This window comes from Macrotis lagotis, chromosome 1, assembly GCF_037893015.1.
Source record: "Macrotis lagotis isolate mMagLag1 chromosome 1, bilby.v1.9.chrom.fasta, whole genome shotgun sequence".
Taxonomy (NCBI): domain Eukaryota; kingdom Metazoa; phylum Chordata; class Mammalia; order Peramelemorphia; family Peramelidae; genus Macrotis; species Macrotis lagotis.
Genome location: NC_133658.1, coordinates 849,755,985 through 849,772,552, shown reverse-complemented (window position 1 = coordinate 849,772,552; position 16,568 = coordinate 849,755,985). Strand labels below are relative to the sequence as shown.

Genomic DNA, 16,568 nt, shown 5'->3' with positions numbered 1-16,568 from the left:
AGACCCAGTCCTTGGCTACAGGAGGTTTGGAGGTAGATAATACCTTTTGAAGATCTTAGGAGTTTCCACCCAACTCTTTATGGCATGTACTCATTGAGGCAGTAGAATATGGGGAGAGGTCCCTTGGAGGGAATACCATTCTCCCTCAGGAACCTGTGGTTGTGCAGTGTATAGACACCTTCCCCATATTAGCAGAGGACTCCAAAAGGGATAATGAAGGTCATAACTGTCATATCTACTACTAGTCTCTGCAGGAGAAGTAGAGATGCTCAGGTGCTTTGGGGTATAGTGATGGAAACTGAGTGTGGCCATCTATGCCAGTGACTGGGGTGACACCAGTATAGGAGTTTACTTTTCCATTAAGAATTTCAATATTTTTGTTGGTAGTAAATACAGCCTGGAAATCCCTCCAGTGCTAATTGTCTTATATAACCACTCTCAACAGAGATGGATCCTGGGAAAGACAATTTAAGGTAATGTGGGTAGATTCCATCTTGCCCACAAAGTATGGTGCTTGGTCCTCCTTTCTTTCTTTGGGGTTGTTAATGTGTGGGACTTGGAAAGTCAAAACGAACTGGGTCTGGTTATGTGTTCTTTGTGGAGTGGAGTAGAGTTATTTGAGATCCAGATGCACCTGCATCAGGGTATGGATTTGGTTAGATTTTGGGATAGAGAGGAATTCTCCTGAGAACTGATTTCAGTTTTTTCCAGGTCTACTCAGTTCAGTAAGCATGAGTCTATGGCTTGACTTGGGTCTAATGATCAAAGGAGCTTTTGGGAAAGAAAAGAGCACCCCACTGGGCTCAGGCCAACCCTGCTGATATGTCCAGTTTGGCGGGGCCTTCCTCTTTCCCAGTGCTGCCCTTTTCTCCAGCATCTGGGGACAGGGTTGGGCCTGGGAAGGGTCTTTTTCAGCAGGTGATTCTTGGGGTAACTGCTAACCTTGGCAGCTTCAACAGCGTTAAGACAGGCATTTGGAAAGAAAATGTGACACCTAGATATTTCTCAGTATAATGGAGCCAGCCAAGTGGGAAATGTAGCTTTTAAATAGGTTTTGTGTTCCCCATTAACTTCTCTGATGTTGATTAGCCCTGACAGGGGAGAATAAGGGGCTGGTCAGCAAGTTTCCCCTCTACTATCAAGGCCTTCTTGTTCACCAGGGCCTTTGGAAGTACTGTAATTGAGCCATGGTGTTGGTGGAAATTCCTACCCAGGTGGTGGTTGGTGGCTGCCTTGTAAGACCAAGCAGACAAACTTCGGCATGAGTTTATTTATTCATTTGTTCATTCATCATTAAGTATGAACAGGCACTGGTGACACATTGACATTTATAAATAAAACAATCATTGCTCTTGAGGCTGGATGGGTGGGGTGGAGAATAATATGAGATACTGTGGGAAGGCCAAATGAGATGTCAGAAATCTTAACTTTAATACTGAATATATCTGTAAGCTTGCCCAAGTGACAACTTCATTGGGTTTTATTGTTCTTATCTGTAAAAGGTGAGGGTTAGAGCAGAGGACTTCCAATGTGCTCTTCCATTTAGATCTGTAAATACAGATGTAAATGGATGTACAAATCTAAAGTGATACAGAGGCAGCTGGGTGGTGTTATCAATAGAACATTGGAGCTTAAGTAAAAAAGTTATGTCTCACTTTCTGTTACCCCATTTGGGGTTTCTTGGCAAAGATACTGGAGGGGTTTACCATTTCCTTCTTCATCTTATTCTACAGATGAGGAAACTGAGGCAAATCAAGATTAAGTGACTGGCCCAGGATCACACAGCTAGTAAGTATTTGAGGCTAGATTTGAACTCAGGAAGTCTCATCTTCCTGACTCTTGGCCCAATGCTCCATTCAGTGAACCACCTAGATGTCCCAGATTTAATAAGAAAGACCTAATTTCAAATCCAACCCCATAATGTTAGCTGTGTGACCTATGGGTAAGTCTATGCCTCATTTTCCTCAATTGTAAAATGAGGATGGGACCCATAGGAGGTGTGGTAGATAGAGCTTGGGGCCTGGAATCAGGAAGACCTGTTTAAGTTCCGCCTCAGATACTTACCAGTTATGTGATTGTAGATAAGTCATTTAATTATTTGCCTCAGTTTCCTCACCTGTAAAATGAACTGGAAAAGGAAATGGTAAACCACTTCAGTCTTTACCAAGAAAACTTCAAAGTGAGTCACAAAGAGTGGGATATAACTGAAAATGATTGAATGACAACAAAAATGAGGATAATCACAACACCTATCTTATAGAATTGTGGAGAATGAAAAGATAAGGTTTGCAAAGCACTTTGGCAAAGTGCCTGGCATGAAGAAGGTGTTATAGAAATTATTATTCCCTTCCCTTCCCAATATTAAATAAATGCAAAGTCATTTCTGGGAATTGGGGAAGCACTAACAACAGAGGTGGGGATGGTGAGGCAGGAAAGGTCTCTAGTAAGAGGTGGAATTTAAGCTGAATCTTGAAGGGATTTAGGGATTTAAGGGGTGAGGTGAGGAGGGAGATTGTTCCAGGCCCATGAGAGAGAGTCTGTGTATAGGCCTAAGGGGAGGAGATGGATGCTTTGGACAGAGAGTTGTGACAAGGCTAGCTTGACTGTGGAGTAGAATGTGCCCAGGGAAGCAGAGGGAAATCAACCCAGGCTGATCGAATGCAACCAGATTGTGAAATACTTGAAATGTTGTAGAGGAGTTTGTGTTTTATCCTAGAAGCAATTGAGTGAAGGTCAAAGGAGTATAGAGTCAGAGGTGGAAGGGATCTCAGAATTTACCCAGGGAAGCCTTCTTATTTTATAGGTAAAGAAACAGAAGTCAAGGATGGCCCTGGTGGGAGGAGAACTGGGTTTGGGATCATGTCACTTGGGTTTAACTCCATCCTTGATCACTTACTATCTCTGTGAACTTGGGAAAGGCATTGAATTCTGAGTCTCAGTTTCCTCTGATGTGTAAAACACATCAGCTCTCAGTCCATCATCTTTTGACTCAAAATTAGGTATTTTATAGGACCTAGACAGATGTGTGCTTCAAGGCACATTATCCTTGGCTATTGTTTTGTCCTTCATTCTTGAAGATGAGCATGATATCAAGGAGGGGATGCCATGACAGGTACATACATTGGATCTGAGTGAGGGGGCTGCTGTGCTAAGTCAACACTCTCACTTTCTCTTCCAGAACCATCTGGGTCCAGTGGCCAGATATGAATCAGGATGACTGGAGATGGTCCTGGTTGTGAGGTAATTGGGGTTAAGTGACTTGTCCAAGTTCACACAACTGGTAAGTGTCTGAGGTCAAATGTAAACTCAGGGCCAGAAGTCCTAGGCAACCTAACTGCCCATTCTCCTTGACAACTCTGAGGAAAATGACTTTGCTAGAGGAGTGAGGGGAGATTGGAGGCAAGGGAATCAATTAGGGGATTTATTTTACTAGGGGGTTTAATTTTAATGAAGAGATAATGAGTAAGACCTTGAACTAGGGGTGGAGGAAGGAGGTAAATGGGGAAGACAAAAATGGGAAGATAAAATGGATAAGACTTGTCAAGCTGATTGGATCTGGGGGCTGATGGGTGTATTGCCCAGTGGGGACATGCTGCCTTCCACAATTCTTTCTGGGAAAGACCTGAGTGGCCAATGATTTCTAAGACCTCACCCAGATTCACATGAAGTCACAAAGCCAAAGGATTCAACTAAAAGTAGTCACTTTATGAGCCGGACAACCCAAACAGGCAAGAACAAAATTGCAATATAAGTCAAGCAAGGTAGCATGATATGAAAACAGCAACTAGAGAATTTGGAATTTATGTGCTCTTGGGATTACTAATTTAGAGATAGAAGAGACTTTGAGGATAGTTTTCATTTTATAGAGAAGAGAACTGAGGAAGTAATTTGCCCCAGCTACAGAGGTAGAAGAGAGGGAATTTGAATGAAAGTCTTCCTATACTATATTGATGATTTTGGGCAAGACCTTCTAACTGTAATGAGTATGTTCTGTACCCAGTCTCTTAGGACTAAGTTGACTATATCAACCCCTCAAAGTTCCCAGGTACCCATGGAGTTTAGAAGTGTTTATACTTTCATCATTTTGAGACCTCATCAGTTATGTTCCACCATTGTTAGGACTTATGACTAGTGTCCCAGATCCTTTTAATCACATAGCACCAGGTAGGTTTTTACGAAAGGTTATTTTATTCAAAGATATAACTAGAAAAATGTATAAATATAATCTCCCTTATACCTTCTCAGTCTTTTGAGGAGAGGAATGAAATGGTGGTCTTGGAAATTAGCTTCCTAATTTATCACAACTCGAATATAACATTGGTCCCACCAAGTTCATGCCCAAAACTGGATGGCTCTTCATTTTGGGTCTTCTTGGCACAGGTCTAGATGGTTGCCCAAAGATTGCTCCTTGAATGTTAGGGCATCAATGCTAGACTAGCTGCAACACTCAACCTTGAATCTTAAATTCTGAAGTAATCAAGGAGAGTTGGGGAAGACCATATGGTAAGGACAAGATAGAAGTTGCCACATTGACTGTGATGCTAAAGAAATTGTTCAGGATTCCTCCCTAATAGCATCAAAGAATCATGAGTGTCTTCTAGAGAAACAATTAGAACAGAAGATTCAATATACACTAGGGATAATTGAAGGCCCATTTTTAGGAAAGGGAACAGATAAGTAATGAAGAAAATTAGCAAGGTTGTCTGGGAAGGGGGCCATTGCAAAGTAGCAAAAAGAACATTGGACTTGAATCAGAAGATCTGAGTTTGAATTTTAATGCTGCTACTTATTACCTGCTTGACCTTAAGATCTCATTTCCCTCTTTGTGTCTCAATGTCCTCCTTGGTCCAATGAGAAAATTGGACTGGTTGACCCCTTGAATCCCTTCTAACTCATGGTCTGATGATTCTTTGAGAAGAGTCAGAGGGAACTCTTGACAAGGATTGTAGGAAGTGTTTCCTGCAGGTCAGTGAAGGATACTTGAAACCAGATGAGTATATTAAAGATCTACTCAGAGAGAATTTTCTCCTCTGGGCACAGAAACCAGGAGGAGAAGAAAGACAGGAGTAGAAAAGATCTATGAAGTCTCTGTTCCTTGATCTCAATGCCTCAAGTATCCTCCTTCTTTGCATTTTATACTCCTATACATCCTTTAAAATTCAAATCAAAGGGGCAGCTAGGTGGCATAGTGGATAAAGCACTGGCCCTGGGGTCAGGAGTACCTGGATTCAAATCCAGTCTCTGACACTTAATAATTACCTAGCTGTGTGGCCTTGGGCAAGCCACTTAACCCTGTTTGCCTTGCAAAAAAAAAAACCCTAAAAAATTCAAATCAAATAGCATTTCTTCCATGAAGTCTTCTCATTATCCATGACTGGTCTCCTAGTCTCATAAATCACTTTGTTTATTTCTCTTTATGTGGCTGAGTAGCACAGAGGTAGCTTGGCGGTTCAATGAATTGACAGCTGAACATGAAATCAGAAAGACCTGAGTTCAAATGTGACCTCAGACATTTAATTAGCTGTATAACTTTGGGCAAGTCACTCAATCTCTCTTTCTTCTCATCTGTTCAATGAGGATAATAATAGTTCCTTCCTCACAAGGTTATCAAACCCAAATGGGATTAAAAAGTAAAAGTAAAGTAAGGTGCTATATTAATGCTAAGTCTCCTACAATACCACATTTTTTATTTACCTGTTTGTTTTTTCTCTCCTCCTAGACAAAAAAACTTCTTGACAGCAAAGATAACTTATTTGCCAAACTTTGTATTTCCCAGTGCTCAATATGATATTCTACACATGCTAGGTATTTAATAAATATTTAGAGAATGCTATTATTTTACAAAGTCTAGCTTCCCTATTTCAGAAAGGCAGCAACTGAAGACCAGAGAGGGAAGATACTTGCCCAAGATCACACAGAGGGTTAGGGGTAGGATTAGAAATAGACCCTCTGACTTCTGACTTGCCTCCCAGGGAGCTACTCCCCCACCTTTGTTTCTTCCTGGTCTATCCTCACTGCAGCTAGTAGAGGCAGTGATGATTGGTAATTGGTGTGATTGGGTAAGTGTGGGCAACCACAATCATTTTTCTCCCAATCAATCCTCTGTCAAGGGTGCTACACTACTACTAGTCCTTTGTATCTGAACACAAGGGTACAGAGTTTGGTTGTTAACAAGATTTTCTTTAGAAATAAAAGAATACTTGGTTTATTTGGAGGAAAACAGCAAGGAATGCCTGCAGGCAGCAAAGACGGCATCTAAGCTGATCAGTTCCCTTCTTGGGTCCCAGCTGCTTTGACAAGGCTGAGGATTTTGAAGAACCATCAAACCTAGGTGACTTGACAACCTCCTCCTTGCCCAGGACTATAATGGGCACTTGTTGCCTCCTCAGTAGCCTAGAGACCTTTCTGCTCACTGGCTAGATCAGAAAGAGAGTTTGACTGAAAAGTCAGACACAGTCACGAAAGGACAAATCAACTGCCAGCCTTGATTTGTGTATGACATCCTTCCTGGGCTAAAGGATAGCTTTGACCTGTGGGAACCCCAGACATCAAGAACTCTTCCCTTAGTATTTACTTCAGAAGTTTTTCCTTACATGTTGGTCACAATTGTGATTAAGTAGTCTGCATAGGTGAGAGAGGATGGATTATGGAACATTATGGAACATTGAAAGTGACCCCTGGGCTTATAGTCAAAAGACTAAGGATCCAGCCCCAGTCTTGCCATATGCCACTTAGACAAGTGATTCTTTCCTCCCTACCCCTTTGTAAAAAATGTAATAATCCTGGCATCATCTATGATTCATCAATGAGAACATCCGGCAAGCACTATAAAAAGGGAAACTTTTTATTAGTAAATCCCAGATTAGACCATTCCCCTTCTCAAGAAAATTCAGGAACTCCCTACTGCCATTGCAGGGGGTGGGGTGGTGTAGGGTGTATTCAAGGAAGATTAGTACCTGTGATGTGAGGGCTGCTGAAAACTTTTCTATCTTCGATGTACATCTAACTCACCTGCACCTCCAAGAACATGGAGCTTGCAGTGGCCATACCTCAGTAAATTGTTTTGGCAGGCAGGCTAAATCAAGTATCCAAGGGAATCTCAAACTCATCAGAGAGTTAAGGGGGTATCTACCCAAGCATGTGAAGTCTTCCACTAGTGGAATGGGTAGATGAGACTACTTCATTCCAATGGCCATGAAAGTAACTGAAGCAGATGCAGTGGAACTTGGTTAGCCATTGAAGACACCAATCTAGAGCCATCACCAGTTGTCTTGATTCTGTCTTGCCACTGGATCATGATGATTTTTGGAAGAGAAAGTGAGGCCAATGACTTCATGCAGCTCTGCCTCAATTAAATCCAATTTATGCACACATCAAAAAAGACACACCCATACCATTTTACCATTCCTATCTCAAAGGCCTTTGGCATCAGGCAAGTGTTGAAGCAGCAGGTGTGGATATCCTAGGAGCTATAGTTATAATCCTGCACATAAGTGATCTAGGTTGTCTCCTCACTGAAAGCTGCAATGGGATTCAGTAGTCCCCTGGTTGTCTGAACAGCCTTTTTAAAGACCTCACTTCTTACTTCCTGGTATGAGGAAGGTGCTAGAAAAGGTACCTTAGAAATTGTCTGCTTACCCAGCCCTGGCCTGATTACTGAAGCAGATGGGGATCCCACAATGTGATCAAGACACAAAACAATGTACAAAAACTTCTTCAAAGAAGATTCCTCTCACCATCAGAGCACAGAATGTATGCACATTCATAGACAGCATAAGATCCAATAGATCTGAAAGACAAACAGTTCTTGTTGCAAGGGAACTCAGCAGGTATCATATCCAAATAGTAGTGTTGAGCAAAACAGGACTGGCAAATTGAAGGCCTGCTTACTGAAGTCAGAGCTGGATATATGTTTTTCTGTAGTGACCTCAGTGAAGGGGAATGCCATGAAGCTTCAGTAAATTTTGCTATCAAAATTAATCTAGTCAACAAGCCTGAATGTTTACCAAAATGAGTGAATGACAAGGTCATGACAATGAGATTGCCACTTCTCGGAAAATACTATGCCATCATCATCGGTACCATGAACCCTGAAGAAGACAAAGAAAAATTTATGAAGACCTAGAGGCCATTATCATCAATATGTAGAAAGAGGACAAGCTTATCATTCTGTATGACTTAAATGCTAAAGTAGGCTCAGACTACCAGACATGACAGGGAGTCTTTGGAATAGAGTTCAAAACAGCAACAACAATGGTTATAAACTACTAAAGGCTTGAGCATTGCATGACCTTCTCATGACAAATACTTTCATTTACCTAAAATAAATAATAAAAGCAATAAAACTTCCACCCTTGTAGCAAACAGTAACATCTAATGAGGTTGTAAGGAGAAGAGACAGACAGAATGTGAGAATGACAAAGATGATGTGTGGTGCAGAGTGCTGGACTGATCACAGACTCATCCTCTCTAAACTAAATATTCACATTCACCTGAAGTGGTAGCCCCAAGGCAAAATGACTACCTGAAGAATTAATGTCAAGAGATTAGAGTGTCTCTTGGAGGGGCAACAGTTTGTTGCTAACTTGGAGGGGAAAGTGAACCAACACAAAGCTGGCTACAATGGAGCTGAAAAAAGAGTGGGCAGCTTTCAGAGATCAATTTGTATAGCACTGTATTTGCTCATCTGGGTCTGAATACTCAGAACATCAAGACTGGTTTCATGAAAATGATGAGAAAATACAGAAGCTCTTAAATAAAAATCAAGAATTTAACAGGTTTTCCAGCAGGATAGTTCATCCATTTCTAAGTTAGTGGCATTTAATTCCATCAAAAGGAAAGTAGAATTGAAGCTTAGAGAGATTCAGGACTCTTGGCTCAGATGAAATTTAGGTTTATGCAGATAGTAACAATCCAAAGTGCTTTTATGATGCTCTGAAAGCTATTTATGGGCCGAAGACCTATGGTACATCTCAACTACTCAGTGCTAATGAAGTTACATTGATTAACAATTGGGATTATCCTAGAGAGATGGACTGAATATTTCCATAGTGTTCTTAACAGACCATCATCAATCAGCACAGAAGCTATTGATTGAAGTTGAAGTCAATCAGTCCCTAGTTGAAATTCCAATTGAAGAAGGGGTTTGAATGCCATCAGACTCCTTTCAAGTGACAAAGCACCTGGTATTAAATGTATTCCAGCTGAGATCAACAAGGTTCATGCAAAATTTGAATGAAATTTTCCAGGTTATATGACATAAAGAAGTTATATCCCGAGAATTCAAGGATGTCTCCATTGTTCATCTCTATAAAGGTAAAGACAATAGGTTATCCTGTGGCACTAACAGGGGTATTTATTTTTTAGTCATTGCCAGTAAGTTTCTTGTTAGAGTCCATCTCATTAGACTGATCCTTCACCTGGAAGATGGCCACCTCTTTGAGAACCAATGTGGCTTCAGAAAGGGTTGAGCAACTCCAGAAAAAAAATGCCAGGAGCAGAATGGAGGTCTGCATACAATGTTTGTAGATCTGACCAAAGTCTTTGAGAGTTTATAGAAATTATTTCAAAATTTGGTTGCTTGGAGAGGTTCATCAGTATTGTACATCAATTTCATGACAGTGTATTCTGGATAGTGGCTGATCCTCTTGAGATCTCCCAGTCACCAGTGGAGTGAAACAAGGATGTGATCTTGCTCCCCTGCTTCTTACTATGATGTTTTAGTCTATATTATCAAATTCTTTCATTCATAAATTTATCAAGGTCAGCCACCTCATTAATGGAAAATTCTTCAACTTGAAAAGGCTTCAAACCAAGACCAAAGTGGAGGGAGTGTTGGTGCATGATTTTCTGTTTGTATATGATTGTGCACTCAATGAATTCTCTGAAGCTGAGATGTCACAATGGATCCATTCTCTTCTGCTGATGCTACTTTTGACCTAACAATTAACACCAAGAAAACACAGATGTTCCATCAGTGGGCACCACATCAACCAGGTGGAACCATTAATTACAGAAAATGGAGAAGTAAAGTTGACTTTACATTGGCAATGTCCTTTCCGGGGAGGTACACATTGACAATGAAGTTGACATGCATTGTCAGAGCTAGTTCAGTATTTGGGAGGCTCCAAAAGAAAGTGTGAGATATTGGACTAATTTCTAAACTGAAGGTCTATAGAGCTGTTGTGTTTAGTTAATTTCTGTATGCCTGTGAAATCTAGACAGTCTACCAGTGCCATGTCAGGAAACTGAATCACTTCCATTTAAATTGTCTTAGGAAGATTCTGAAGATCATCTGGTAGGAGAAGATAACAGACACTGAGGTCCTTTCTTGAGCTAAACTACCCAGCATTCCAATATTACTACAGAGAGCATAACTATGATGGGCTAGACACGTTGTTAGAATGCCAGATGTACACTTGCCAAAAAAACTACTTTATGGAGAACTCACATAGGGCTGTGCTCACAAGGGGGTCAGAAGAAGTGATACTGGATCACCCTGAAGGTCTCTCTCTTAAGAACTTTAGAATTGATTGTACAGCATGGGGAACACTGGCACAGGACTGCCAGCATGGTGTGCTCTCATCATTGAAGATGCACTCTATGAGGAATGCAGAATTGAGTTAGCTCAAAGGAAACATGACATATGTAAGTTTAGAGAACCCACCTCAGGTGTTCACATGAACTTTGTGCCTGACCTGTGGTAAAGCATTCTGAGCTCATATTGGTCTGATCAGCCATAGCTGAATACACTCTAATTTGTCTCGAACATAGTGATGTCATTTTGGTCATCTTCAATAATGAAGGACTAGAACCACTAACTGTCACTGGGAGAAAAAACAAAATCCTCAGTTTTGCATTTTTTAAGCTCTTCATAGTCTATGTTTCTAGACAGAAAAAAACATGACTTTTTATGTCAGTTTCAACATGGCTCTTATTCATCTACTTTCCATTTCTGAGTAGGTAAAATTGGCCTGCTTGCTGCTATACCATCTCTTGCTTTTCTGCCTTTCTATAAGCTATCTTGCATTCTTGCATGCCTAGAATTCTTCCCTTCCTCATCTTTACATAGAATTCTTGGTTTTCTTTTAAAATTCAGGGAAGGAAACTTCCCTCCTCAGGGAAGCTTTTGCTGGCATTCCCTTCCACTCTGTTCTTCAATTGCATATTTCTCTATCTCTCCCCAGAAGAATGTATGGGCTGAAACTACTTTTGTTTTGTCTTTGAATCCTCAGTGTTTTGCAAATAGGAAACTTTTAATAAATGCTTCTTGAATTATTAGTATCATTATTATTATTATTAATTACAATGATGAGACTGATACTGACACTGACATTGATAGGAAAATTATAATGCTGGTCTCATTTCCTATGGAATGAAAAGATGAGATTATGGGATCACAGGATTTAGAATTTAGAAATCACCTGGTCCATTGCTCTCATTTTTAAAGAGGAGTTCTGTAGAGGTTAGGAAATAGGGCTTCCAGTTGGGTATGTTTAGCATAAAGCAGAAAACACTGGGGTGGGAGTGAATGTCTTGTGAAGGAGATTTTTTTGACCCCAGAAGGTAGAATCAGAAATGGTGTGTGAAAGTTTCAAGGAAGTCAGTTTACTCTAGGAATCACAATGATTGCTACATCAAAGTGGAATAGACAGTTTAGAGAGGTGAGGAGGTGCTAAGAGATCTGAGCGACCATTTGTTGGATACAGTATTGTAGGTTATTTTTTTTTTTCCCTAAATGATCTCATAAACTTCTGAGGTCCTTTCCTCCTCTCAGATTTTGATTGATTCATGGTGAAATGTGAATGCATGATAGGTAATGTGCACAGATTCAGATTCACAAGATAAAAAAGGAGGAAGAGGTTATCTGATCCAGCCTCTAACCTCTCTAATCAAGTTAGATTTCTAGCCTCTCATAGGATCCAGGGACCACTTCTCAAATGTGCATTTTTCAGGAAGGATAGCTGTTTATGGTTTAGGGAAAGGTATTTCATAACCTATCCCTTCACCTGACAAATCAATATTTTGTCCCTGATAGTCAATATTTTCCGAATGTTCAACTACAATGTCTCTTCTATGATTCATACTTCTTCGGTGCTCTATAGATTTGCGGAACAATCGATATCACAGACTTCCAGAAAGTAAGAACCAAAGAGCCCTGGCAATCAGTCTGACTACTTTGTTTTTATAGAAGGCAAGGTGCTTACCCAAGGTCACATAAATAGATAGAAGCTGATCAGAGATTAGTTCCCCAGGTTTTCATTTTCCTAACCAGGCCCTTTCTGCATGATCTGTTCTCTGCTTCCATAGAGGAATTTTAGATCATGCATCTCAGAAAGTCTGGAGCCAGCCTAGATATGAGCTTCACAGGCGCCCCATTCCAGGATTAGCAGGTGAGCCAGTTACTTGAAAGTCAGAGATGACACATAGTCTAGAGTTTGCTGCCAATTATGCTCTTGAAAACATTTCCAAAGCCTTTTACATTTTCCTGGAAATAGCCAAGTGTCTCCAAAGCTCAGCCCTTGTGATGGGACTCAAGACCAGTGCCAATATCAATTTTCTATTTTCCTCTTTTCTTGTCCCAGGTGCTTTTTCAATTTGGCATTTGCAGACTTAACCCTTCCCTCTATTCCCTTATTACCTTCAGTGTCACTCACATCTATCCCTTTCTAGCCTCTTTGACACAGCAGGGTATGTGTGTGGATGAGTCTATGAGAGAGAGACAGAGAGACAGAGAGACAGAGAGACAGAGAGATAGATAGATAGATAGATAGATGATAGATAGATAGAGACAGAGAGAGAGAGAGAGAGAGAGAGAGAGAGAGAGAGAGAGAGAGAGAGAGAGAGAGAGAGAGAGTGTTTGTGTGGAGAGTTTGGGTCCCTGCAGATGCTAGGGAAGAAGGCTCAGATGAGATGCACATTCCTTCCATATTGGTTCCAGATGACTCACCACCTGTCTTAGTTTTCCTCTTCCCATCATTATATAATCCTGACTCCAAGATTAAAAATACCCCGGCTGAGTACCCCGGTCCATCTGTCACCTTCTACAGATATGAAAATAAGCCTTACTTTAAAAATATTCTGAAAAGATCGTTTCTGTCATCAATATCATGCATGGGGATGTTTTTGTCAGTGAGCACTGGCTTAGCCCCAAGTTTCAATACAAAAAAGCAAGATACTCTCCAATTGTGAGAAAAGAAGTCTATTCCACATCTTCCTTCTCTGAAGGGTTTCCTTCCTCCTAAAGAACAGTTCCTACTTTGAAACTCCTTGGTGTTGTTAGCACCTTTCTAGTAGGCTGGACCCAGTGCTTTTCCTAAAGATGGATCTTTCCCACAGACTGGATTTCTAGTCACCTGCAACATTTTCTACAAGAATCAGGCACCATCTCTCTGGTTAAGGAACCTATGTAGGGTTCTGGTCCATTACTCTTCCTCCTCTTGAAAATGGGGGCACTTTATTACCCCCATATTATGGAATTCTTCCAATATTCTTATATTGCCTGCCCCTCCAGGAGTCCTGTTTACTCATCTCCTTGAATGAGAAAATATGAGGGTGAAAGGGCTGATCCCTCTTGAGTTTCAGTTTGGTTTGAGACTTGGACACCACATTTAAGGGAGGACAAAGACAAACTGAAATGTTTTCAGAGGAGAACATCCAGAATAATGTTGAAAATTCTTCAAGTCTCTATGTTATTCCTCAATGATTATTCAACTATCCATCCATACTAGTCTACTTACTGATCTTTATGTATGTTACTCCATGCTCACTTCATTCCTGGATCCATTCTTTTCTCTCTGGGCTACTTTCCCTTCTTTCCCCCTCTTCCTGCCAAGAGACTTCTCATCTTGGTGATACCTCCATCCTCATGATTAGTGAGCTCTTGGACTGGATTGGCCTTTATGAGGTGCCCAGGCCATACTCACTTAACTCTTGTTTCCAATCTTTACCCTTTGGAATTCTTTGCCTAATGCGTATAAGTCTTATTTCCAATATTTCCTTCCCACTTTACAGTTTCCCTTTATATGTGGTCTTTATCCACTAGATTACAAGCTCCTTCAGGGCAGAGACTATCTTACTTGTTTGTATTTGTATCTCCAGCACTGAATATAGTGCTTGGCATATGGGAAGAACTCGATAAATGTTCTATCTATCATCTGTCTGTCTGTCTATCTATCCATCTCTCCATCTGTCTGTCCATCCATCTCTCTGTTCATTTATCTTGAATGCACTTCCATTTACTCTTCCTCTTGGAATTCCTATTTAATTTTTATTAACAAGCCACTTTCTACAAGAAACTTTATCTTTCCAGGTTTTTCATATACTTCCTTCCCATATTGCCTTGTATTGATTTCATATATATTCTGTCTCTTTATGTGTATATTTTTTCTTCCATTAGAATAGAGGGTTATTGAGTGTTTGTTTCACTTTTTTCTAGCTCTTCAGGCAGTACAATGTCCAGCACATGGCTAGGTATGAATGGATACTTATCCATTGGTTAATTGATTGATTAGGGCTAGACCCATAGTTGAAGGTTGTTTGGTTGAAGGAAATGAGAATTTTTTTCAGCTGAAGAATGGAGGATTTGGACAGAGAGGGCACAGTAGAAAGCTTCCTAGATTGGAAATCAAGAAACCTTGGTTCTTGTTTTGTTTTTTCCCATCAACTCACTCTATGACCATAGGTAAGCCAATTCTCCTCTCTGGGATGCTATCATTTCCTTGCTGGGTCTGTGTTTTTCTCATCTGTAGAATGAGATGGTTGGATCAGATACCTTCCAAGCTCTCTTCCACCTTTATGTTTCTATGATTCTCTGAAAAAAATATGATAATGCCATCATCATTCTTGACTTTGAGGAACTGACTGGATTAGGATCACGTCACCTCAAGGGTTCCCATCATTGCAGGTAACTTCTGTTTGGAGACAGGGGAAATAGTCTAAATGTTAGCAATACTATTCAATAACTTTCTTTCTATATTGAAAAGCTATTGTGCAGAAGAGGCAGTAGAATTTTCCTTTCAATTTAACAAACATTTATTAAACACCTACTCTGGTAGAGATACTATCCTAGACCACTTGTTCTGTTTGTCTGTAATCGGGACAGACACTTTGTTATGGATTGGAAGTACAAAAAGGAAGCTAAGGGGAGATAAAATTCAAACAACTATGTAAAAATAGGTTAAATACTTAGAAGAAAAATTGAAAATAATCTAAGAGGGGAGACATTAGCTTTAACTGGATCAGGTAAAGACTTCTTGAGCTGGAACTGTAGTAAGGGGGGTTAGAAAATGGAGATGAGAAAGAAGATTCCAGGCATGCAGAATAGCAAGTGAAAATGTCCAGAATTGGGAAGAGTGGCATATTTGAGAATCTGAAAGGAGGTCAGTGTCACTGAATTAAAGAGCACACAGAGAAAAGTACCTGAAAGTATAAAAAGACTGGGAATGTAGGCAGTAACAAGGTTGTGAAGGTCTTTAAATGCTAAACAGAGAGTTTACATTTGATCTTGAAGGTAAATAGGAGCTACTAGAGGTTACTGAGTAGTGGTTAAAATTTTAGTAAGTATACTTTAGGAAGATCACTTTGGCAACTGAATGGAACTAGAGTCGGGGAAAGACTTGAGTGAGGCAAGTGAAACCAGAAGGCTATTGCAAAAGTCCAGGCATAAAACAATGAGAACTTATACCAGGGTGGTAGCAGTGTTAGAGGAGAGAAGGGGACATATACAGGAGATTCTGTAAAGACAGAAATGATAAGATTTCATCACATATTGAATATGAGGGGGTATTGTGTGAGAAAGTGAGGAGTTGAGGGTGACAGGAAGTGAACCTGGGTAACTGAGAAAATTATGTTGTTTAATAATGTGTAAGTTGGAGGCGGAGAGGGTTTGGGAAAAAGATAATGAGTTCAGTTTGGACATGAGTTTAAGATGTCCTATGGGATATCCTGTTTAAGATTTCTGATAGGCAGTTGGAAATTGGAGACTGGAAGTCAAAAGAAAGATTAGGGTTGGATAAATAGATCTGATAATCACCTGCATAGAGATGCTAATTGAATTCATGGAAGCTGATGAGTTCACTAAGTGAAATTATATAGAGAAAGAAAAGAAGAGGTGCAAGACAGAGTCTTTCAGGACTCCCATATTTATTTATTTATTTATTTATTTATTTATTTATTTATGTGCTCATTTATTTATTTATTAGTTTTTATTAAAGATATTATTTGAGTTTTACAATTTCCCCCCAATCTTACTTCCCTACCCCCACCCCACCCCCACAGAAAGCAATCTATTGGTCTTTACTTTGTTTCCATGTTGTACCTTGATCCAAATTGGGTGTGATGAGAGAGAAATCATATCCTTAGAGAAGAGACAAGAATTCTTCTAAGAGGTAACAAGATCAGACAATAATATATCTGTTTTTTCTAAATTAAAGGGAATAGTCCTTGAATTTTGTTCAAACTCCACAGCTCCTTAACTGGATACAGATGGCACTCTCCTTTGCAGACAGCCCAAAATTGCTCCCGATTGTTGCACTGATGGAATGCGCAAGTTCTTCAAGGTTGATCAT

At 40.2% G+C, this 16,568-nt stretch overlaps 1 long non-coding RNA gene across 2 annotated transcripts in view; it reads left to right on the top strand.

Moving 5' to 3' along the window:
• Nucleotides 1-16,178, top strand: part of LOC141508712 (uncharacterized) — a 57,031-nt gene extending 40,853 nt beyond the window's left edge. The window contains exons 6-7 of one of the 2 annotated variants that reach the window (XR_012474481.1): nucleotides 1,734-1,788; nucleotides 3,179-16,178. This is a non-coding gene — a long non-coding RNA (uncharacterized LOC141508712). The remainder of the gene's footprint in view (nucleotides 1-1,733; nucleotides 1,789-3,178) is intronic. The other variant, XR_012474482.1, reaches the window with a different exon arrangement.
• The last annotated feature ends 390 nt before the right edge of the window (nucleotides 16,179-16,568 follow it).